Raw genomic sequence first — 25,999 nt, 5'->3', positions numbered from 1 at the left:
TGACTTCACTATTTTACCAAAATTACTCTTTCCAAAGTCACCAATGAATTCTTAATTGTCAAATCCAGTGGCCATTTCTTATTCCTTATCCTCTGTGATTTTCTATAGTATTTAAAACTATAGACAATTCCTTGTTGATTCTGCCACCCTTTCTTTCCTGGCTCTCCTACCTCTTGCCTTCTTTTTGGGTCATTTTCATTGGTTCATTCTTCTTTTTCTACTCCCACTAGTGGGTGTCTTATAGGACTCTGTTTTTGACATGCTTATTTCTGCACTTTCCTTTGTTGATCTCATCTACTTCATTGGCTTCAATAATTATAGCTAGACAAATACTTCCCAAATCTGTATTTTTAGTTGCGTTTTTCTCATGGAGTTCAGGTCTCCAATTCTAACTAACTTCTGGACATCACCATCTGCATATCTCATTAGTACTCAGACATAACATGTCCCAAACTTCTTATTCTGCCACTTAAATAGTCACATCCCTTAATTTCTCTATTTCTATTATTGGTATGACCATCCTCATGCTTTACCTACTGTGAGGTGCTGTGGATAGAGTGTCGGAGTCAGAAAGACTAGTTCAAAGCTGGCCTCAGATTCCTATCAGCTGTGGGACCCTGCAGCCTCTGTTTCCTGGGGATAATAATAGTACTATTAGAAATACACTCGACGCTGAAAATCAGATATCAAGGAAAATTTATTAAAGAAGAATCTTAAGGAATTGTCAACTTTTCTAGCCAGAAGCAGGCTCTGCTCCTCTTTGTGAAGAGGAAGCCTTGACCATAGAAACCGGGAGAAGGTTTATACTTGTTAGTTTGGCTCAGCCTCTCCCGTGGGAGACCTAATTGATTCATTCTCTTCCAGGTTACAATCTTTCTGATAGGCCCACTAAATGTTCCCCCCTAAATATATATATAAATGTGTTCTCCCTTTCCTTGACATAATCTAATGTTTAAAAATGGTGGAAAACTCTTCCTATGTGTATTGTTTAATATTCAATTAGCCAACTAAGCAGGTACAGTAGTGATCTGGCCAAGTCAGGTCATTGCTAGTTTGGGCTAGATCTATTATCTTAAGTTTGCTTTTCTCAAAACTTCAAGACTTTCTATTTGCCTGAATCCACCAGTGCTTTCCTAATTCCCCAACTCCTTGTTTGCTTAAGGATTTTATTGTTCTTAATTGTTCTGTGGGATCTTAATCTTCCTTAACCTCTCATATTCTGAAACCTCTTGGTCAGGGGTACCCATTATCTGACACTGTCTTAAAGCTTGCAATACTCTGTGGAAACCCAACTTTTCAATATTTCTCATAGCACCTACCTTCCAAGGTTGTTATGAGTACACAGTGAAATATTTGTTAAAGTACTTTGCAAACTTTAAGGCATTACATAAATGTTACTATTGTTGTTGTATTATTATTATTAGTGATTAGTTCCTCCTGGTTCTTTCACCATGTTCTTTCCTTTCTCCTCACATTGCTATTACTGATGTTGTCTTAAATTAGATCCTCATCATTTCTCACTTAAAATATCCTAATAGTTTTATAGTGAGTGTGATCCCCTTCTCCATCTTTTCTAATTCCCTCTTCTCACAGTTGCCAAAAATAATCTCCTTGCTCTTCAATTCTGACCAGATCACTCACTACTCAAAATCCATTAATATCTCTTTATTTATTATCTATTAGATTAAAATATAAACTTGGTCTGACATTTAAGAGCGTTGGGGCGGGATTCTGGAAAGATGGCAGGAAATTATCTGACTTTTCCAAGTCCCCACTCCCATTTAAAATAATGCCTCAAAGTAAACTTTGAATGGCAGAAATACAGTGGGACCTCCTCACTCTTCTGTTGTAAATGTGTGGAAGTTGGTGTTTGATATATTTTGAGAGGGAAGAAATATGTTCCCACTTTATGCTTGCGGGCCTTTGTTGCACTTGTTGTTGAGCAGTAGGGATGCGAAGTTGGCCAGGTACACCGTCCAGCCCCCACTGCCACCGCTATTGCCCTCGGCCCCTCTTCAGTGAAAGTGACAGAGCCCGGGACTGTCAGGTTGGAGCCCACGAGCTAAAGGTGTGCGCATGGGCGGGCAGGTTACGGCCGTTCTTGTAGGACAACGTGACTCCCCAAACAGTAGTACTGGAAGGGCATGGAGTGATGGGTTTGCTTACTGGGAGGAAGAGCACTAGCATCCGGAGCCCAAGCAGAGGCCGTCGGCGGTGGCAAAAGCCATGGAAGACCCGAGACACCTTTGTCGCATAGCCAGAGCTGGGCGAGAGGACACTGGACTACAGCTTCTGCCTTCAAGTCCAGCCCCACCCCCCAGGAAGCTTGGACAACGCCGGGCTGGGAAGCGAGTAATCACGGTTTAGTTCAAAGTGAATTGGGTCTAGAAGCAGCTGTCCCTCCTAATACGGCTCCAGGGACTTTAGGAAAGACTTGATCTCCCCGAGTCGCAGTTTGGTGGGAATGAAGCGCACATAGCTCTGGGCAGATTCTAAGGAACTACAAGTCTGGGGGCAGCTGCGTGGGCAGCAGCCTGGTTTAGGAACTTTTGCCCCGTGGACAACGTGGAAGGTTGATCTGGGGAATTGGCAGGGGGGAATGCAGAGCCCACGTGCGCTGACCAGACAGACCCAGGCTGTGGCTGTGAGTAGAAAGGAGCAAGCACAGCTGGTGAGGAATATGTTTGCAGAGACAGGAACCCAGCTGGCTGAGAAGATTTGCAGGAGAGTAGAGGCCACGGTTTCAGTTCCAGAACAGAAGGGTGATCTGAAGTTTAAAGCAGCAAAAAGAAATGCAGGGAATAAGAGTGTTTGCAGTGAGTGTGTTGCTGGGAGTTCTGGCTAAAGGGCAAAGTGGAGAACTTGAGATCAGTCTCCCAGAGAGAGTTCAGAAAAGAATAGCATGAAAAATCTAAAGCTTGGGATATTATTCCCTAAATCTGGATCTAATGCTCAACTCTAATATAGTGTTAATAGGCAAAAATAAGCCACAAACAAAATAAGCAGTATATCAAGTCTATAAAAACATGCATGTCTTTGATTTAATGATACCCTTCTGTATCCCCCCCCAAAAAAAATTAAAAAAATAAAGAAAAGGACTTATATGCACAAAAATTTTTATAGCAGCTCTCTTCTCATTGCAAAGGATGGAAATTGAGGTGATGCCCAATAATTGGGAAATGGATGAACAAACTGGGGCATATGATTATGATAAAATAATATTGTGGTATAAGGAAAGATGAGCAGGATGCTCTCAGAAAAACCTGGAAACTCTTCCATGAGCTGATGGAAAGTGAAATGTACTGTGTACAAAGTAACAACAATATTGTAAAATGATCATCTGTGAATGAAATAACTATTGTCAGCAGTACAATGATCCAAGATAACTCTGAAGGGTTTATAATGAAAAATGATATCTATCCCTAGAGCAAGAACTGATGATGTCACAAAATTATCAAGTAAAATTTCCCTGAAGTTTTCAAACTAGAAGGTAAAATATATATTTAAAAAAAATTCCACCTATCACCACCTGAAAGAGATCCTGAGCTGAAAACTCATAGGACTATTATAGCTAAGTTTTAATGCTCCAAGGTTAAGGAGAAAATACTATAAGCAACTAGGATAAAAAACCCACAGCAATTTAAATACTGTAGAGTCACAATAGGATAACAAAATTTAGCAGTTTTTATATCAAAAGACCTAAGAGCATGAAACAATATTCCAAAGAGCAAAGGACCTGGATTCACAACCAAGAATAATTTGCCCAGCAAAGATCAGTGCAGGATTATCCATGGGAAAAAATGGATATTTAATGAATTAAAGGACTTTCAGTTATTTGACAGGAAAAAGACGAGAACTGAATGGAAAATTTAACCCACAAAAATCAAAGGAAGCATAAGAAGGTAAATATGAAAGACCAATTAAAAGGGATTTAATAAGGTCAAATAGCTTACTTTTTAAAGGGGAAATGTTATCTGTAACTCTTAAAAATGTTATCTTACTAGGGTAGTTTGAAAAAAACAACAACATATAAATAGAAAGCTTGGGGTTTAGTTAAGTATGATGGGATGATCCTAAAAAAATAAAATGGAGTAGAGAAAGGCAAAATGGAGCAATTATCTTACAAAATGAGGTGTGAATGTAAGAATTCACAGTGGAGGGAAGGAGAGAGTATAGGACTGGGAATGCTAGAACCTTATTCTCATTAGAACTAGGTTAAAGAGGAAATAACATATACATCTAGAAAGGTTTAAAAGTCTTCTTAACTTAGAAATAGGAGGGTGAAGGGATAGGATAAGGGAGGAACTCTGAAGGTTGGTACATTAAGGAATAAGAGGGTAAAGGCAGAGGATAAGGAAGCACTTAGAACATAGAAGAGACACTGATTAGGGTGGCAATGGTCAAAAGTAGATTAGATACATGAAGAATAGAGTAAAAGGAAAGGGAGAGAAGCATAAATAGTGACAAAAACAGGATGAAGGGAAATATAGTAATTATAACTCTGTGAATGGGATAAACACCCATAAAACAGATGGATAGCAGAATGGATTAAAAAGCAGAATCTAACAATATGTTGTTTACAAGAAACACATTTTAAAATGAGAGATACACATAGAAGAAAACAAAAGGGTTGAAGTAGAATTTATTATGCTTTAGCTGATGCAAAAGAGAAAAGAAGCAGAGGTAACAATCATGATTCAGCTAAAACATATTTATTTAAAATAGACAGGAGACTAACTTGTATTATAATGAATAACCTTTCATTATAATAATGTACTTCAGATAATGAAGTACTATTTATATAAAACCTATATGCAACAAATGCTAAAGTATTCAAAATTTTAAAGGAAAAAGTACATACAGTTTTGATACCTTCATTGAAAAACTGCCTGCTTATATCATTTGATCATTTGTCAATTGGAGAATGACTCAGAGTTTTATAAATTTGACAAAGTTCTCTATTTCAACAAAGTGTGATGTGAAACCATCATTTAAGAAACTTTCTCTAAATTCCCCCATTTTTCTGCTTTCATTTTAATCTTGTTTTATTTGCACAAACCCTTTTAAATTTAATTGTAATCAAAATTACCCATTTTATATTTCACAGTGCTCTCTAACTCTTGTTTTTTGATAAGTTCTTGTCATATCCATAAGTCTGATAGGTAATATGTTCCATGTTTTCATTTATTTATGGTATCTCCCATTATATCTAAGTCATGTTTCATTTTTGACCTTATCTTGGTAAATTTCATAAGATATTCCCTATAATATTCTTTTCTGCATTCTATATTTCAGTCAAACAGAAGTATTATCTAGTCCCTGTTCTTCTTTTAGCTTCTTACATCTCTGTGAATTGGTACATCTTTTCTCCTCTTTCCTAATCTAGAATGTGTTCCTTTTGAATCTTCATCTGTTTAAATTATCTCTTTTTTTAAGACTCAGGATCCACCTCCCCTTATTAAGCCTTCTGTAGTCTTGATTTTTATCCTGCCACTGGACTTTGATTACTTCAGGAGAGAGTAAGGCTGATGACTTTGCACAGCTCTGCCTCACTTAACTCCAGTACATTCCCAAATCAAGACATCATTGATCCCCTTCAAAAATGAAGGATTAATAAAATAACAATAATCTTTCCATCTCAAAGTTATCTTTCTCTCCTCAAATCTGCCAGTAGCACTTAGTATCTCTCTTTTTTTGTTCTCATCATTTACCTTGCATCAAACTTGTTTTTGCATGTTATATTATCCTTGTCAGTTTTTGGCCTCACAGGTTTAGAATGTCATTTTAATTCTCTATCCCCAGTGCCTTTCACATAATAATAGACATTTAACAAATGTCTATTAATAAATTAACAAATAAATAATTGTTTTGATCAAAGAAGGAGCCATGTGATAAAGAATTTTGCTATGTGGCACAAAAAAGAAGCAAAGAAATAACAAATTCCCACTAGAGAAAAGGATAAGATTAAATCACAGTCATAAGTTTAGCAAAGAACAGATTATATGGCACCCCTCATGGCACTATAGAATATAATGGATAATATTATAATTTTATACAACAACAAACTCTTTAGTCTATCATCTTCTTCAATTTAGACTTGATTTACTTTTCTGTTATCATTTTATACTACTCCTCTACTTTTTCCTTTTATCAGAATTCTTAAATCTTTTGGTTTCAGGAACTTCTTTACATTCTTAAAAATTATTGAGGACCCTGCCCCATCAAAGAGATTTGGTTTATGTGGGTTTTATTTATCAACATTTACCAATGTTGATATGAATGAAATGAATGGAAAAAAATGTGAAAACACTTGCACACATCTGAGTCTATCTTCTCTAGCCTTCATTCTTTTTTTTTTTTTTTTTTTGGTTAAAGCTTTTTATTTTTAAAACATATGCATAAATAATTTTCAACGTCCACCCTTGCAAAACGTTGTTTTGTTCCAAAATTTTTCTGCTTTCCCCCCACCTCCTCCCCTAGATGGCAAGTAATCCAATATATGTTTAACATATGCAATTCTGTATATATTTCCACAATTACCATGTTGCACAAGGAAAATCAGATCAAAAAGGAAAAAAATGAGAAAGAAAACAAAATGCAAGCAAGCAATAACACAAAAGTGAAAATAATATGTTGTGATCCACATTCAGTCCCCACAATCATTCTCTGGATGCAGATGGCTCTCTTCATCACAAAACCATTGGAAGTGGCCTGACTCTTTTATCTCACTGTTGAAAAAAGCCATGTCCATCAGAATTGATCATCACATAGTCTTATTGCTGTGTACAATGACCTCCTTTATCCTGCTCATTTCACTCAGCATCAGTTCATATTAGTCTCTTCAGGCCTCTCTGAAATCATCCTGCTGATCATTTCTTATAGAATAATAATATTCCATAATATCCATATATTGTAACTTATTCAGCCATACCCCACCTGATGGGCATTCACTCAGCTTTCAGTTCCTTGCCTCAACAAAAAGAGCTGCTATAAACATTTTTGCACACATAGGATCTTTTCCCTTTTTTAGAATCTTTTTGGGATACAGGCCTAGTAGAGACACTGTGTGTGTGTGTGTGTGTGTGTGTGTGTGTGTGTGTGTGTATCGTCCTATGGACGTAGTTCCAAATTGCTCTTTAGAATGGTTGGATCAGTTCACAGTTCCATCAACAATGTATCAGTGTTCCAGTTTTCCCACATCCTCTCCAACATTCATCATTATCTTTTCCTGTCATCTTAGCCAATTTAAGAGGTATGTAGTGGTATCTCAGAGTTGTCTTAATTTGCATTTCTCTGATCAATAATGATTTAGAGCATTTTTTCATATGATTATACATGGTTTTAATTTCTTCATCTGAAAAATTGTCTGTTCATATTCTTTCACCATTTATCATTTGGAAAATGTTCAGCCTTCATTCTTGCTGTATGACTGATAGAGCATCCTTTTCTGTTTATATATTTTATGAATGATTCCTCTATGAAATTTTTATGCAAGTTTAAGATATGGTCAGTCTCTTTAAGATCCTTTTCATATAAAATAGTTTAGTGCTGAAAATCTAGGACAGGAAAGTTACTCCTTTTTGTAATAAAATATTTAAATCAACTGCTAAAGGATACAAGGATATTTCCTATGCTTTCTCTCCTTATCTCTGATTTAATAAACCATTCTTTTCTTAAAGGCTGTACTCAAATGACTTCCTCTTCCATGAAGCTTTCTGGAATCCTTACTGGTGTAGTGATGGTTGTTCAATTTTTTTTCAGTAATGTCTAATTCTTTGTGACCTCACTTGGGATTTATTTGGCAAAGATTCTTTTCCCTTTTCCTTTGCTCATTTTATAAATGAGCAAACTGAGGCAAATAGGATTCAATGATTTACCTAGGATCACACAGCTAATAAATATTTGAGGCTGGATTTGAACTTGGGAAGATGAATCTTTGTGATTCTGGTTTTGGCACTCTATTCACTCTTTCACCTCGCTACCATTTTGCCTAGTATAGATATGGATGGATGTGTGTGTCCCACAATGTTCATATGCTGGGGGAACATTCCTACTGGCTTTTGCCTGAGGAAGAAGAGTTAGGGCTTGTGAGAAAGCTCTCCCAGGGTGTTCCGCTCATTCAGCCCAGGCTCTATTCATTTTTGTGTTTTCCAGGTAGAGGCATTCTCATCATCCACAATTTTTTTCTGACACTGTATTTCTAAATCTCCTTTGCCTCCACTCTACCTGACTTTATCCTACTTTTCTTGCACATGGTACCTTCCCCTTCTCTTCTCTCTCATCCTCTATCCAAAAACTTTCCCTCTGCATCCTCACCTGTGGCTTTGGACTTTTTTTTTTTTTCAGTGCTCTAATGTTGGAATTATTAAGTACCAAATTACAAAAACTTTTATCCTGTTTCAGTGAAAAAAGGTCAGTCCTAAAGAATCAATGAAACAGAACATGAACTTAGAAGAAGAAAATGCTTATCTAATTAAATGTTGATAAATGAATTGAATTGAATGGAAATAAGTAGAGGCTTGAGAGTTTTTCAGATTAAAGGAAAATAAGGAAATCTAAAAGGAGGCGGAAACTCTTTTTAATCTATTTAACTTCATTAATGAATCTGTGATATCACTGACATATCTACATCCTCTATTTGTTCAGATTACAACTCATTCCAACCTTTTTATCCGAATTCTTGTCTATGTCTCTCATTGATTCTCCAGAGAAAGAGCCTCCTCTCAGTGATGGAAGTCTTCCTCTAGGGGTCTTTAAATGTTTTATGAATACTGGTTCAATGCTATTCCTCAATGGATGTCTCAGGTTTTATGTTTATTATCTTTCACTCTAGTTGTATGACTGGTTCATGGTTCTATTCTGATCACATATTTTCACGGATGTTGCCTCTATGTAAGGAACAGTCAATGCTTTTAAGACCCTTTTTATATTGAGCAGTTTAGTGCTGAAAAGGACAAAAGAGTTACTTATATATAAAGAAAAAACATTTAAATCATTTGTTGAAGGATGTAAAAGGTATTAGTGTTGCTAGAGATGAAAATTTTGAAGACTGAATAGAGGGAAGGAAATTTGGTTTGATAAAACTGCTAAAATATGTGTATTTTTCATATATTTATACATGTATTTGAAGCATATGTACATATGTATGAAGAGACACAGCTTTCAAATGGGATTTGAGAAATTTTGGACAGAAAATTAACTGTTATATAAATATAAAAACTTAAATCACTCCAATTATTCCCTTCTCCTCCCCCAAGTGACCCAAACAGTACCCTGCACATAATGGCTAGAGCAGCAGAATTTGTACTAGTGGGATTAGTTTTTCTGCTAGCACTACAAAAATGGATTTTAAACTGTTTATATTAGTCTTAGGAACAAAGACCTGAGAGATTTGAAAGAGGAACAGGGGCAGAAGAAACAACTTCCCCTGGCATGTTAACTATTATTTGTTTAAGATGCATAAATGGGAAAAATTGTTGGAATAACTTAGGTCACCTTATCAAAACTGTTAAGGAGTATTTGGAAATATATGTCTTTACTTTTTTTTTTATTAGAAAGTGTAATCTTAAACATTGCCACAACTAAGAAACTAACTGTTTTCTTTGATTAATGCTTTTTTTTTCTTCTTGTGAAAGATCTCTCATTTTTGTGTGAATGGTTTTGTGGCTTAATGAGGAAGAGAGGGAGGACTTTTTTTTATTAAAATTGGAACAATTTTAATTTAAAGAAACATTTTTGAGGATGCTAAATGAAATCTTGGACTTGCTTTCAATCTTAAGAGCTACAAGGCATTAGTGTCTTGTTAATTTTTAGCTGTTTTGTGATATTAATCATTTTTAATTTTTCTATATAATTTTTCCAATATTATTTGCATATTGTCGCTCCCTTTAGATCATAAATCCCTTGAGGTCAGGAGCTTAGCACAATACATGGTTCATAGTAGGTCTTTAATAAATATTTGACTGACCAACTGAAAGTCCTTTTATGGGGACTTGTATCTTCCAATAGGAAAACAGATTTAGTTTAAAAAGACAACATAAGGAATAAGTACTTATCAGTAGCCTAGGTAAGAGCGAGGAAGTTCTAAAGCATGTCACTTTGATCATATAAGTCCTCACTGGTTACATGCTGTAACTTAGCCACCATAAATGGTTCTGTGACCATTTCCATGATATTTGAGGCAGTATGGTAGAGAGGATAGAGAACTAACACTGAGGTCAGAGAGAAGGGTTCAATGATACTTATTAACCTTGTGATTTCAGGAAAGTCTTAGGGCTTCATTATTCTCATTTGTAAAATGGAGGCATTAGACAAAATGACCTATGAAATCCTTTCTAGTTCCAGATACGGGATCTGTGATTCTTCAGAGACTCTCTGATTCATGGCTCTCATATATTCTGGGAGAATATAGATTATTAAAAACTTGGACTTCTTGAGCCAGAGAGCAGCTTGGGATGGTTAAAAGGACCATGCAATTTCCCAAATGAGCTTTTAACATATAAAAATGATTTCCAGGTGTTGAGTCTTAAATATCACATGTTCACACACACATGTGCATACACATACAAAGTATTACTTAGAGTTTGCTGATAATGACCTCATGCACGGGGAACAAAAAGTGGCTTTAGTGGGGGTGGAAGGATATTTTCAGAGCGTGCTGTTGACTGAGCCATAGTTAGTGGGGGAGGTGACTAGGGTTTTGCTCCAGCACACCAAAATTTAGGGAATTCTGAGAGCACTTTCAGTAGAGCAGAAACAAAGGAAGTTGGCAAATTGTTAGCAAGACTAATTAAAAAACAGGGGAAGCTACCAGATGTGCTTTCTCTTTGCCCCGCCCCTACCGGTGGCCTCATTGAACTTCTCTTTGGTCTGGTCTCTGTCCTATTCCTGCCCCTTCTCTCAGCTTCCTCCATCAAAGTCTTTGGGTATCCTATTATTGCATGGCCCCTTTCTGTACCCAACTGAATTTATGGAGTCCAAAGTGGATTTAATTTTGCTCTGCTTCTACCAGGCATATTTTGTGAAGCTAACTGTCAAAAATTGCTAGTTAGGGCTCTGCTTGCTAGAGATAGAGGGAAAGAGCAATAATAATAACTAACGTTTACATAATCTTCTAAAGTTCAGGTCTGTTATTTTCTTTGATCCTCACAGATTCTGAGGGGATATTTTTACTCCCATTTTACAGATAAGGAAACAGATTGGAGAGATTAAATGATGCATACAGATCAGAAAGGCAGTTAAGTGTCTGTCTTATCTTTTTGATGCTAAGTTCAGTGGATAGACATTAAAATTGGATGGGATGCTACAGGAGTAGAATTTGACTAGCCAGAGGAGGCTGGGCAGTTGAGGGATGTGCTATTAAGAGAAGAAAGGTGGCAGAGTGCCAGCTTTCTCCTTTAGCACTTCTCTGCAAGCCCTCCAGATCCTCTGCTGCTCCCCCCTCCCTCCTGGCTACCCAGGGTCTTCAGCGGCAGAGCTGCAGTTTTGCTGACCTTCAGGTCACTTAGTGAGACCATAGTGTTCAGTAATAGCATGCCTAGAACCGATTATGCTATTTTAAATAACCACAACATGCAATCCATTTTTGCTGCTATAAGTTTCCTGACTCGGAGAATTTTTCATTAGGGGCCCTGTGCCCTCCTTGTAATAAATCATGCAGTTGCCTTAAGGCAGAGAAAACCCTATGTGGGTAGATAGACTAACAAACCGTGGAAGTGACATGACTTGAGGGAAACCCTTGTATTCTCTAGCTCCTCATCCCCCCTATGCTCACTCCTGCTTTTTAGTGACTTTGAATCTCATTGAGAAGCATCTGTGGTGTTCTGGGGCTTGATATCATCAGCACGGTGTCATTTATAAGTGATGGACAACATCATCTGTCATCTGGAAGTGCTCTACTCCCACTGTCAATTCCTCTCTTATTTGAACTTTGCATTAGATGAGAAAACACTAAAGATACCCTCCATGACAAAGGTGAATATCTTTGGTGAGTATGTGCCTTCCTGCTTTCTGCTTTTGCTTGCTTTAACCAGATAGCCAACTAGCATTTTGTTAGTCAACTAGCATTTATCAGGTGCTTACTATGTGTCAAAGGCAATAAAATAAAAATCCAGTCCCTCTCCTTAAGAAGTTTATAGTCTAATGGTGTAAGGTACTGGGGATATAAAGGCAACATGAAACAGTCCTGCTCTCAAAGAGCTTACATTCTACATTTGGGATATAATATGTTCACAAATAAATATGTTATCAGATATTTTAAGGAAGCAAAGAATTTCCAAAATTGGGCAGGGGGAGGCTTCCTGCAGAGCTTGGCATAGGAGTTGAACTTTAAAGAAAGATAAAGAGTCTGAGAGGCAAAGATGAAGAGAAAGGATATTTCAGATGTGGGGGGGAAATCCATACAATGGCATAGGGGGCACAAGATAGAGATGAATTGGAATGGATGGAGATGGGAAGCAGAGGGACCAATTAGGAAACTGTTATTACAGCCCAGGTGAGAGGTGATGAGGGTCTGAACCAGGAGGGCAGACATAGAATAGAGAGTAGAGTATGGATAGGAGAGATATTGTGGATCTAGACCTGGACCTTTGTGACAGTTTCCTTTCCTTTGTGGTAGTTTCCAGGTAAAAAAAAAAAACTACCTGGAGGTAGGTGAGGAGGGAGAGTGAAAAATTGTTGCTGATTCTGAGGTTGTAAGCCTAAGTAATTGGGACAATAGTAGTACAGAAATTTGAAAGAGGTGGATATTTTAAAAATGTTGAGTTCTAGATATCCTTCCTTCCTGTCCATGCTTTCCTTCACTAGAAAACGTGTAAAATTATGCAAAACATTTCCATAAAAGTTATATTGCAAGAGAAAACATGGATCTCCCCCCCAAAAAAACCCCCAAAACTTCAAGAAAATAAAATTTAAAAATTATGTTTTGACCTACATTAAGATACAATCAGTTCTTTCTCTGGATATGGATAGCATTTTTCATCCTAAATCCTTCAGAGTAATCTCAGATTATTGTATTGCTGAGAACAGCAGTCATTTCCAGCTGATCATCCCACAAAATTGCTATTACTTTGTATACTTTACATTTCACTTTGTTCGAAAGTTTTTAAGAGATGCATTTCTACTCATCATTGTAAATCTGATTAAAATGACTATCACTAGAAAGTCTTGAAGGAATAGATTTAATGGTGAGTTTTTCAAGCACTTTTGTGTATGAAGTGGGAAATTGATGTGTGTGTATGTTTATGTGTATGTGTGTGTGTGTGTGATATCTTTGCTTTCTTTTGCTTTCTCTGCCTCTTGATGCTACTCAAATCCTATCATAAAAATGATTTTCTCCTCTAGCTAAAACACGGGGTTGGTTGTGCCCTTGAGTAATGGTAAGGCGTTTTAAATTTTTTTTTATTTTTACATAAGCAAGTGCTCAATTAAAAATTCTCCAAGAGTCAGGAATCTATGTGAGCAAAATGGATGACACTCTGTGGTTATTTAAAGCAGTGTAATCATTTTTAGTCATGCTATTATTGAACAGTCTAGTCTAGTTAAATGACCTGAAGGTCAATAAAGCCAAAATATGATCAAATCAGGGCCAATTGGGAGGAGCAAGAGCTCAGATTCTCCTTGGAAAATACCCTGCTGCCTAGGATCATCTGGGAAAACACAGATCAAAGTGGTCACCAATGGTCAAATAGGAAGGAGTGAGTCAAGGGCTTGCAGGAATCAGCATTTACAGATAGAAGGGATTGCAGCAGTCATCTCATTCTCGAAGTTCAGTGATTTGCTCATATTCACACATAGATAACAGAGCCTGGATTTCAGCTTCTGGCTCCAAATCTAATGCTCTCTCCATTCTACCATGTTGAATCATCTCCAATGACTCCTTAAATCCTTTGTGGATCCACAGGTCCTTGACCTTGACCAGTCTTCTTTTGTCCTTTATTATGACTGTAAAGTATCCAGGGAAGAATGATGACTTCGGATAGCCAGGGCCCAAGCCATAAGGAATGATTCTGATCATCTCTCTGAGTTGTACTTGCACAAAATGCAGCCAGTGGCTGTTATCTGCTTTCAGCGCTAAACTGATGGGTACTGAGCTGGGAGAGGAAGAAATGACATTAATATTCATGAATAGCTCCAGCCCATTGAAATATGAGTTGATCAGTACCATAGATGGTCATAGCATACTGAATTTTAAAGAAGATTTCCAAATAGTACCAAAAGAGCTTTGACACAATCAGAAATCTCATGAATTATTAAAATAAAACAACCTCCCCTCATGACAATCAGAGTCCTTCTAACATGATCCTATCACTATTGTACTGTAGATTTAACCTCCAAGGCCATCAAGCACCAGTCAGCTCTAATCACTTTCTAGAACTGATTGTTGAATTTTCAGTATGGGCATTTATTTACATCTCTTGAAATCAGCTACAAATTGGCTTGATTCATTATTTGTTTTATTGATTCCTAGACCTAAGAAGATGTTAATAGTACAGTTAAAACTTAAAAGTATATGGTATATCTATTTTCCTTCACCCAGGAGAGTCAAACATTTATTTACCAGCCCACCCCTGAACTTATCCAAACTTCTACAGATGGAGAAACTGAGGTATATGTTAAATGGCTTAAATGTCTAATATGGATTTGAACCCAAATCGATTCTGACTCCGAGTCCAGTAGTCTCTAATAAACTATGTTGCCTCTTCCCATAGTTTCTTAGATGGAGGAGAAATTATTTTTCATGCTCAGTATAATTATCAGCAATCTCTCAAACCACTCAATACCCCAGGAGGGTGCTGGTAAATGTTTAACAACCAGCTCTCTGGAAAAAATGGCTCTTAAAAGACTTTTAAGTTTAAACTGCATCATCAACATTTTCTGCATCACTTTTCTTAAGTCTAAAGTTGACAGTCAACATAACAATGTATTGAGCACTGATTTGTAGCGCTGCCATTTCTTGGGTGCAAATGCACACACTGACAATTTAGCATTTATCTTATTAGCCGAATACTCCTGGCAGTGGAACTTAAAGTTTCCTCAACTATCAAAAGAAAGCATTTGACTAGCTGGTTGCTGATGAAAACATCAAGTCCCCAGCACTTTAGAATTAAAATGACTTGCTTAAGGTCATAAAGATAGTAAATGGTAGAAATAGGATGTGAAACCTGGATTTCACTTTTTTGTTATAAGATGCAATGTCTAATATTTCTAATAATGTCTAATACTGTCAAAATCTGAGCTTATCCAACTTTGCTAGTCTTCTCTTGAATCACCTAAATCTTTTAAAAGCATATTTAAAAATAAATTTAAATTTGACCCAAACTCTATAAGTACCTCCACAGTACGTTGCCTAGTCAATGTAGTTTTTCAATAATATCAATTTTTCAATAAACATATTCAAACACTCCAATGGATCCATGGTGACATTGATCTGGAAGACTCTACCAAACAAGAAGTTTGCTAAGCTTTCATGTCTGCCTGTCCTATGTAACTCATTTTTTTCCTCCTAAAAATTTGCCATAGAGGACCAACCAAAGAGTTGGCAGCCTTTCTTGTCTTCTCATGACATCCGTGTATCCTCACCCTTGCCATGTAACCAGGCCATCTTTTCTTTCCTATCATTCAATTTCTTGATATTTTTGACTCCTTTTATTTCTTGGATTTCCTCTTTGGTTATACAATGCAGTTTGATATAACATGCTTTGTCTAATCCCTTGAGATGCAGATTTCAGGAACTTTGTTTTATGGAGTAATCTCCCTCCAATATGTTGTATCATTAACAGTTTTATTTTTTCTGAAGCTGATAGATAGTTGCATGAGTTTATGTTTGGAGGTAGGGTATGATGTAAGGTGGAAGCTATTGGTGATTTTAGTCATTTTGAGATAAGAACTATTGAAAAATGAAAATTAAAGGAAATTTCATATTTTAAATTTAAAGCATTAGATTTCTCACAATAAAGAAAATGTTAGGAATAATTTGTTAAATAAATATATATGTTCTCTTAGCAAACCATATGGCAGACAGTAACATAAACTCTGCCATTAAAATGGACATCCTAGGGGCAAGTTATAAATGCATCAAACTATTTCAGTAGAGTAAACAACAGAGCTTGATCTCAGTTGCCTGTAAAACTAAAGCATTGGACTATATGGCAATATATATGAATAGCAAGACTAGACTCAGACTCTACTATCCTTGTTGAACTGAGAAGAAAAGAAATGATTCTCTTGGGGACATTGCTGTTGGATTTGCTGCTATTGTCTTTTGTTGCAATCAAAATGCTTTTTATCTTAAATAAATCAATATTGTTCTTGCTATCTTATAAGGCATGGTGGGCTGGAGGCAGCTCATTCCAGCTTCAATAGTTAAATATTTTCCATATGACTATTTATGCTTTGGAAATTGGCAAATATTACAGTTCTGAACTTTATAGTTTTATTTATGATCTAGACTTTAGAAAGTGATGCAGAAAATATTAATAATACAAATTAAACTTCAAAGTGTATCATAAATACTTTTTTTCCTTTAGAAAGTTAGTTATTAAAGACTTACAAGCACTTACCTGGTATGATAAATATGATAACTCCTGACTGATCTGAAAACATGGGAAGTCAGTAGATGAAAACTTTTCTTAGATATTTTGAACCTTGAATCTGGTAGATTTTTCAGGATAGCAGTTCGATGTACTAATATATATTGAAAGTGAGTTAGAAGAAAAAGAAATCTACTTTAATTGTCATATACATATATCCTTTTGGTTTTTAATTCCTATGACTGAACTATGTTTTTAAAAGAGAAGAATTATTCTACTGTTTTGTCTAATCTAACAGACCATCTAAGGGAAATGTTAATGTTTTAAGCTAGGCAAATACTTAGAAATCATCTATTGGGGAACAAGAAACATCAGTAGCTGTGTTGTATTTTCCCCCGAGTCTGGTTTCTGAACTCGGCTGACTCCAAATAATGGAAGAGGCACCCTTGGCTTCCACCCAGCTTTAGAGCCAGATAGGGAATCTCTGAATGGCATCTCTGAATATTTAATTGAAAATTTGACTTACAATATGCAGCCACTGGCATATTTTCTAAGAACAAAGGTAACAGCAAGATCCCTAAAAGCTTTCTGATAAGAGCACTCACTCCTACTAAGAACCACTATTTTTTGGTAAATCATCAAATGACTTCTCAAATAAATCCTCCAGACATCCATCTCCAGTGCAAATACCTAACTCTGCAGAAACAACCCAATGCCTGGACTGTTCAGCATTTATTTAGAAAACAGTGGTATTTTTAGCTGATCAGCTTAGAGGAGAGTGAACTGCTTTTTCAAAAGACAACTGGGCTGCATTTTCATGGAATTCTAAACTAGTTTCTATATATTGTACAAAGAGGTAGGTTAATAGCTTTAAATGGTCCAAATGCACTTGTAAAAGACAAAAAAAAAATGACATAGTCATCAGTAATGATTCTTAGCTCAAGAATCTAATAGAATTTAGAGTGGAAAGAGATCAGCATCCTGAGTTTACAGATAAGGAAACTGAGACTTAGAGATGAAATAACTTGTCCAGGATTAGATAGATGAGTTATACTATTTAATTGAACATATATATGTATATATACATACATATATATTAAAAGGCTTTATTTAATTTTTAGAAATGAAAGTCTTCAATCCTATTCACTTCCAGTTCATTCAAGACTAGACCATTTTATTCTCTCTTGGATAATGAGTTACTGACTTAGGTGTACTACAGAAACCAGAGCCCAGGTTATTTAAGTTTCAAATTCCAGATGTTAACTCCAGGTTCTCATACTTAGGTCACTGATATAATTTCTGATATAATTTTATATTCACAAAATTATTTAGTGTGAATGATCAGCAGGATGATTAGTTCCATTATTCGAGGAAAGACAGACACGACATACTCTAGAGCAAATGAAAGAAGTAAAAAACTCAAAACAAACCCAAATATCTGGACGTATGCTGCTACTACCACTACCATCATCACTATTATGTTTCAATAGCTCTAAAAATCAGGGATACATGTAAGTTTTGGTTAAGCCCTGGAAAGATGTCACAGTGCTTATTGTTAAACTTGGGAATTAGGACGATCTGGTTCATATTCTGTCTCACTCTAATGAGGCATGTAATCCTGGGTAAGTCATCTAGATTCTGTGAGTTGTAGTTTATTCTTCTGTTAAAATGGAATAATACCCACTATATTACCTTTCTTACACGTTCTTCTCAATATCAAATGAAATAATATAAATAAGATAATAATATTTATGTACTTTAAATGTCAGTTATTATTTACCAAATGTAATCAGAAGCAATACAAGAAATTAGAAGCATATAGACCAAAATGAAAATTTTATTCAGTGAATTAGGAAATGGGCAAGGTGGTAATAATAAAATTGATCAGTATGTGCCACCTATTAACAGAAGGGGGACTTTAAATACTAACATTTTGGGGAAGAAAATATTCCTTGAAAAGAATGGTATAATGAAAAAATAAAGGAGAATATTCAGGAGAACAGAATAGTCCTAGGAAGGAAATAAACATTTATACAGTGACTACTATATGACAAGCACCTTTATAAATATATTTTATTTGATCCTCACAGCAACTCTGCAAGGTAAGTACTATTATTATTATTTTCCCCATTTTTACAATTGTGGAAACCGAGGCAAATACCATTAAATTTTAAATATGTTGTTTTAAAAATATAATTGAGCTATTGTTCAGTGAAGTAAACATAGCCAAACAGAGGTTAAGCCCCAACACTAGCTGCTTATTTTTTTGAATAGTTCTAGGATTTTGCTAGTTTGGGAAACTCCAATGTGAAAACTCCCTCCACCCATCAGAAATCGGCAATTTATAGTCTCAGAAAGTTGGTTTAGTTAAGTGGCTTCCTCATGATCACACAAAGCTTGATTGGTCCCAAGATGATTCCAAGGCTGAATCTCTTTCTCTCCAGCTATTTCTACCTCTTATAACTATTATTTTGGTCAAGTTTCTTCATTTCTCTGTCCCATGGTTTTCATGTGAAAGGAAGAATTCAGACTATATAATTTCTGAGGAATTTCCAATTCTAGTAGTTTCATGTAAGATTTTGTAAGAAGTCTGTTAAAATGGCTTTGCTGAAGCATTTTAGAAAAAAATCTTCAAAATTTGCTTGATATAGTGTCTCACAAAGAGATTGTTGATTCTAAGTAGGCAAGTGGGTCCACAAACTGATGTGTGTACATATATAAATATAAATATCATCTTCAATTCTAATAAGCCCTTGGAAGACTAGCCAATTCTGCAAATAACAGTTTTCTGTACTTTTCGGAGAATCAAGTTTTCCCACATATAGCTCTAGTGCCCCCTGCTGTCAAGCAGAGAGATTTGTTCTGATGTTTTGCTTTCTCAAAGGTCCATCTTTCAAGTGGAATGAAACATTCCTTCATGTTACAATATTTATTTGATAGCCTCCAAATAATGGAAATTGCAAGACTACTGGTAATTTACCCTCAAAAGTGCTATGCACTCTGTGGGCAGTCAATAAATAATGTTGACTGAGTGACCAGAGCCCCCCTCTATTTCTCCAGTTTCCAGAAGTCATTGTATTTCTAGACAGACTCAGCACTGGATCATGACCCGGAGGTATAAAATAGGCTGAGGAAAGCTAGGAAATGCATCTGGTGAATAACTAGGCATTTGATACTCCTCAGACCCCTGAGAAAAAGCATGAATGAAATGTTTTACATGTATACCTGGTCAGAGGCTCCCTCACCCAAATTCATGAGTTGTTATTTAATAAAATTTTTTTTAAACTACCTAGAGAAATAACGATAGATAGAGTTTTCTGAAGGGAGATAATTTCACGAGAAGGAAAATAGATACGAGCCAAGGAGATCTGGGACCCCCGGATGCTTTATGCTATTGAATAATTTTCAAGGAGAGGTATAGAAATCGCCTACCTCCTAGGAAGTGGCCAAATGAATATGAATGGATACCCTCTGCATGCTCCTTGCCAGTGAGGCTCTTAGGAGCATATATTTAGGACTCAAAGAGTCATATGCCTTTTATAGATGAGAAAATTGGAGTTTAAATGTCACAAGTGGTAAATGACCAGAAATTTGAACTAAAGTCCTCAGATTCCAAATGACATAACTTCCCCACTCTACAACACTCTCATCTTCAGGTTCATTTAAAGCAGTGGTTCTCAAACGTTTGTTTTCAGTATATTTATCTTATTAAGAATTATTGAGGATCTCTCCAAAGCGGCTTTGTTTATCTGGATTATATTTATAGACATTTACCATATTGGAAATAAAACTATTTTTGAATTTGTAGACCCTCTAAAAGGATTTCAGAGATCTCCAGGATTCTCTAGACCATACTTTGAGAACCACTGATTTAAAGTATAGGTAAACTGTATCAGATTGCTTGTTGTCTTGGGGAGAGGGGAGGTAAGGGAAGAAGGGAGAACAAAATTGGAATTCAAAATCTTACAAAAATAATGTTGAAAATTACTTTTACATATAATTGGAAAAATATAATGCTATTGGGAAAAAATTTAGATTAAAGACTTCCTACTATAGGAAGTCTAACCTGATAGATAGTATTCTCCGTGCCCTTTCAATTGCTTGGTGTTTTCTCTGAATTTATTTTGTATTTACTTATCTTTGTACATGTTGCTTTCCGTTTAATAGAATGGAAGCTCTTAGATTATTTCATTTTTATTGTTCTTTCTAGAGTTCAGCACTGTACCTGATATATTGAAAGGATTCAGTATATACTTATTGATTTTTTAAAGTCCTAATCAGCTTTCAGTTGGGTGGGCACAACCTTCACCAAAGTAATCAAGTTCAAGTATCCCTAAAATAGTGTTTACTCTGAGAAAATAATCTCAGTGCTGGGGGACCTGAGAGGCCATCTAGTATCCCATATTCCCACCTGAAAAAGAGCTTCTTTTCAACTTCTAGTAACTCAATACTCTACGAATCACTGACCTGACAAAAGGTCACCCGACCTTTGCTTCCAACCTCTTGTGATGGGGAATTATTACTTACCCAAGTAGCCACTTCCATTCTGAAGATTTTCCTTATATGGGCCTAAATTTGGCTCTTTGAAATTTCCAAATACTGACCAGTTCTGCCCTCTTGGTTCAAGCAGAACAACATGTGATGGTCATTCAGATACCCGAGGGCCACCATCATGTCCTCATCTTTACTTTTGCTCTCCTTCCCCCCCAAGTCTTCTCCAGGATAACCACCCCCAGTTCCTTCAGCTGACCCTCATATGGCATGCTTTTCAGACTCTTTACCATGCTGATCACGTTCCTCTGTTTGTTAATCTTGACGTACAGCGCTCCAGATGTATTCTGAGCACTGGAGCAATTACCCTTTCCTTGCTGGGCACTTTTGGCCTAGGATCACATTTGCTTTTCTCGTTGCCACATCACATTGTTTCCTGTTGAGCTCATGGTCTAGCCTCTCCAGTCTTAAATAGATAATAACATCTGATGGGAGGACCTGCAATCAACTTGGTCTGTCACCTGAATGAAAACAAAAAATCAAAGTTACTTTAGTGGGAGTCATGGGCAATCAGATTCCTTGGACAAAGCCCATGTTTCCTAATCAAATAGAGCTGTGCAGGCAGATCCTTGGCTTACGAGCGTGCAGAGAACAAGCAGCTGTCTGGAGAACAGTTATGAACATAAGTGAATCTTTTAGAGAATCTGTGTCTTCAGAATTGGAGGGAGACAAGATGCTCTGCTTTTATTGATCCATGGACTCACAGGAGAGTGGTAGTGCTTCTGAGTGTTTGTTCCCAATTACCTCCCCGCCTCCCCACTGTACTTTTGAATTGAGGATGTCAGTGGAGTCTTTACTCCTCAAGTAAATGTGTGCATTTTCCCTCTTAGAATAATTTTATATGTATTTTGCATTCATTTATTTATTCCTTATTGTCCGTCCAGTAGGATGTATATTCCTTGAGGGCTGAGCTTATTTCCTTTTTGTCTTTGTAGTATATTGCAGTTCCTTAGGGATCGAAAGAAACAGAAATGTGAGTGAATAGAGTGCTAGATTTGAACTACAAAGGCCTGGATTCAAAACCCACCTGACTCTTGAGACTGTGGGCAAATTACTTAAGTAAGTCTGAGCTTCCATATCCTCATCTATAAAATGTTATTGGGGAGGGTGGTTTGGATTAGGTGACCTCTAAAGTTCCTTCCAGTTCTAAATCTATGGATTTATGATCCCATAAATGTTTGTTGGAACAAAATGAAGCTATAAAAATCAGAAACAACTTAGGAGTATTAATTCCTAGGCAGAGGCAACCTGTTCAATGTATCCTCTTTCTCCTACCTCCAGCCCCTCCACTAACCATACCATCTACTATCTGATTTTTTCACTGTTTATAATTTTATAGATTAGAAATTCATTTTGGCTTTATATCTTTGAGATTTTTGGGAACTATTAGACCTTTTTTGAGTCGGGTGAAGTCTTTAGTTCCCTTCTCAAAATAATGTTCTTAAATACATAAGGTTATAATTATATTTTAATTATACAATACAAAGCAGTTGTATTAAAGTACAATTATCCAACTATTTAAAGAACAAGGTTATAGACTCTAGGTTAAGAGCCCACGGCATTAAGTAAATACCTTTTGCTAAGGTTAGCAGCTCTCAGTTATTCATGAAGTGGTGGGATTTACTTCAAGAGATTGGATTTCTTCCTAATAGTGAATTGAAAGCCTTTACTCCAAAGGAGTAGAGTTTTTAGGAAGGGAGGGACAAGTGTCCTCCTGGGAGGTATAAGGGAGATCATTAGGGGTTTAGGAAAGGGAGATCATTAGGGGTTTAGGAAAAAGAATGGGGAAAAGTCTCTGAAAGGGAAGGAAAAGGGAGGAACCAAAGCTCCATATTTCAAATTCAGCTTAGAGTTGGCCCAGAGCATGGAAAGGAAAAGAGAAAAAAAAAAAGAACTTCTTTCTTCTCCATCACATAGTTCCTCCCTTGCTCTCAGAACAGAGTTGAAAGCATTTGTATCATAGCTCAGTTGAATTATGAGATAAATAGGCTTCTGAGGCTCTGCTAAGACCCTAACAACCATTTATCACCATTGTCTCTTTAGGAAAATGTGTTTGGAGTTCCTAGGAACGGACTTACAAACAAACTTTTGGAACATGACCCATTTGTCTGTACTATTTTGACATCAGACTTTAACATAACACAGCACATAATTGCTGACTATTTGACTTGTACACCATTTAAGGGCCCTGAGTTTGTGGATGGAACAAACAAAATTTCCTGTAATGGGATTTTACCTTTAATGTAGCCTTCTACCCTGATGAGATTTTGGGGAAAGTAACATTAAACTGGCATCCAGAAGGAAAGGTGACAAACTGGATGCTGTCTTGGACTGAGGGTCAGGAAATCCCGAATTCTCATACTGTCACTGATGCTTATTATATTACACTGTTCAAGTCATTTAACTTTTCTGCGCCTAAGAGAATTGGATTCAATGACCTTTATAAACTTTTGTAACTCTGAAGTTGAGATGTCCAGGTTGTCTGGGCTCTAATTTTGTGCTTGTCACTAATTAGCTATGTCAACTTGGACAGACCACTTTTCTGTGTCTCACTTTACTCAAATGTAAAAACAAGAGGGTTGGGTTGCATTATTTCTAAGACCCATTTTAGTTTTATGAAGCTACACGTTTTTGCATTTGGTAGGGTAAGTGGAAGTTAGCTTGATATAACTTTCCCTTTATCAATATTCTTTTTGTGACTTTGCTATTTAAGAATATCCAAAGATTTTTTTTTGGGGGGGGCAGTGTACTTAGTAAGGGGGGGAGAGAAAAAAGTTAAAATCTATCCCTAGCTATTTTCAGATTTTAAAAGATCAATAATTTCAGTATTGTGGTTATTTCCTCTGCTAATGCAAATAAAAAAACCTTACTCATTTTGGTTAAATAATCTTTCACAGTTTCTGTTATCTCCCCAAAACCTAAACACTTGGCAGATAATCATCTGGTGATGAGTCTCTTGCCCATCTTTGGGTTGGGGTGACAGATATAGAACTTATTGTTAGTTCTTTGACTGTAAGCCTGACTCACAAAAGAGTTAAAAGAAACTGAGTGCTATAGGATTTGGAATGTGGAATTTGTCCTCTGATTGTATTGCCCTGAAAAGTCCAGGATCAACTCCATTCCTTGGTGAAGTATCAAAAAAGGATTTTCATAATTCAATATGATGATCACAAACAAGAGATGGTGCATAATAATTCATATCACTCTTGAGAGTAGTAGAGTGAGGGCTGTTTTGGTTCTGTGATTCTACTAATTCTCAAGATTCCTATGTCCTGTAGTAGAATGTTCTATTCATATATACTCCAACCTCCAAACTTTCCTGTATGTATTTGCTTTTCTACATATTCTCAAAGGTTTCTGAATTACTTCTACCTCTTTAAATAATTTCCTTCTGATATCTCACACTTGTAAGCAGGTCAGTTTTTCTGGAGTAAGCATTAGTTAATGACTTTGTCCTAATCTAAGACTTCAGCTTGGAGATATAAAGAAATTCCAAAACCAGAGATATGGTGATAAGAAACAAATAGGGGGAGAGGGAGTTGAGAGATGTTTTTTATTGTGTCAAACAACATGGAGAAGAAAAAAAATAGGTAAAAAGAAAGGAAGAAAGCTCTTCATTTAACTATGACTTTTGAAATGTTTTATTTTCTGAGCTTTCAGTACTAGCATTTTTTGCTTTTTTTGATACCTCATTTGATACCACTATCAAGAGAGAATGAATCCTTTCTCCTGAATACTTTCCAGGAAAGAATATCTTGAATGGTATTAAAAAATTGGCTGTAAAAGGAATTCAAATTATTCCTACTAAAATAATTTTCCTTCCACAAATTATAGATTTCTCTGAATTGAGACAAGCTTTTCTACTCATTCACATATTAATTTATTTTTTGCTTTCATATTTTGTCATTTTATTTCTAATCTCTATAAGAAAGTGTTACTACTTGTATCCCACCTTTGAGGAAGACAGGAATAAATTTATCAATAAAATTAATAGGGGGAAGTCTACAAAGAAGTCACTGACTTCTTCCTCTTTTGGAAATGGCAGTGCTTCCTAGAGGTAGTTTAAAAAGATCAAGGTCTCCCCTTGCATTCAGGCCATGTTCAGTCATCCTGATCTATACTGGCTACTGGACCCAGATGGCTCTGGAGGGGAAAATGAGGCAGGTTATTTTGCACAGCCTTCTCACTTAAATCCAATCATCTCCCTGATAACTTGATCCTTTTCAAGAATAAAGTTCAAACAACAATAACAAACAACAACAAAGAACATATATAAATATGCTTTGTTTCCTGTATGTCCACAGGAATGCCTGGCATTAGCGATAAGAGCTCCTAGATATCTGATTAAATCCCTAGGGCAAAGAAATATAAGAGAGTCATTCCTGTATGAAATTGTTTTTAGTCTCAAAACTTTCCAGCTTTCCATCTACAAATTACACAGTTTAATGAAATAAAAGTTCCAATTAAGGGAATATATGTGGGAAGAATTTTCTTTGTCATTTATTTTGTTATGCTGCTTGAAGAAATGTATTTTGTTATGAACTAATGTGTCTTTTGGTTGGCCGGTAAAAAGGAATGTTGGTGGGGACTCCCAAAGTGTGTTTTTGAGTAGCGATGACCTAAAGACTAGCTGAAACTTGGAGGTACTTTTAGGGGCTGCAAGTAGAGGGAAGAATCTAGGTTACACATATAGAAATCTTTTATTATATGGTTTTTAGAAATCATTTTTGGATAGTAAGATATGGGTAGCAATATATAAATACATCAAATCCTTTGTTCATCATTCTAAAAATATTAATACATTCAAATATTTCCTTTTTCTGGGAGGGAAGATAGCTTTGGGATAAAAAAAGTCTTTTTCAACTTTTCCTATTTGTTTCCAGGCCCTTCATATTTTTATTTCGATTACTATGCAATAA

The sequence above is a fragment of the Antechinus flavipes genome, chromosome 6, assembly GCF_016432865.1.
Source record: "Antechinus flavipes isolate AdamAnt ecotype Samford, QLD, Australia chromosome 6, AdamAnt_v2, whole genome shotgun sequence".
Taxonomy (NCBI): Eukaryota; Metazoa; Chordata; class Mammalia; order Dasyuromorphia; family Dasyuridae; genus Antechinus; species Antechinus flavipes.
The sequence above is the reverse complement of the archived record's forward strand: the minus strand, read 5'-3'. Positions refer to the sequence as shown.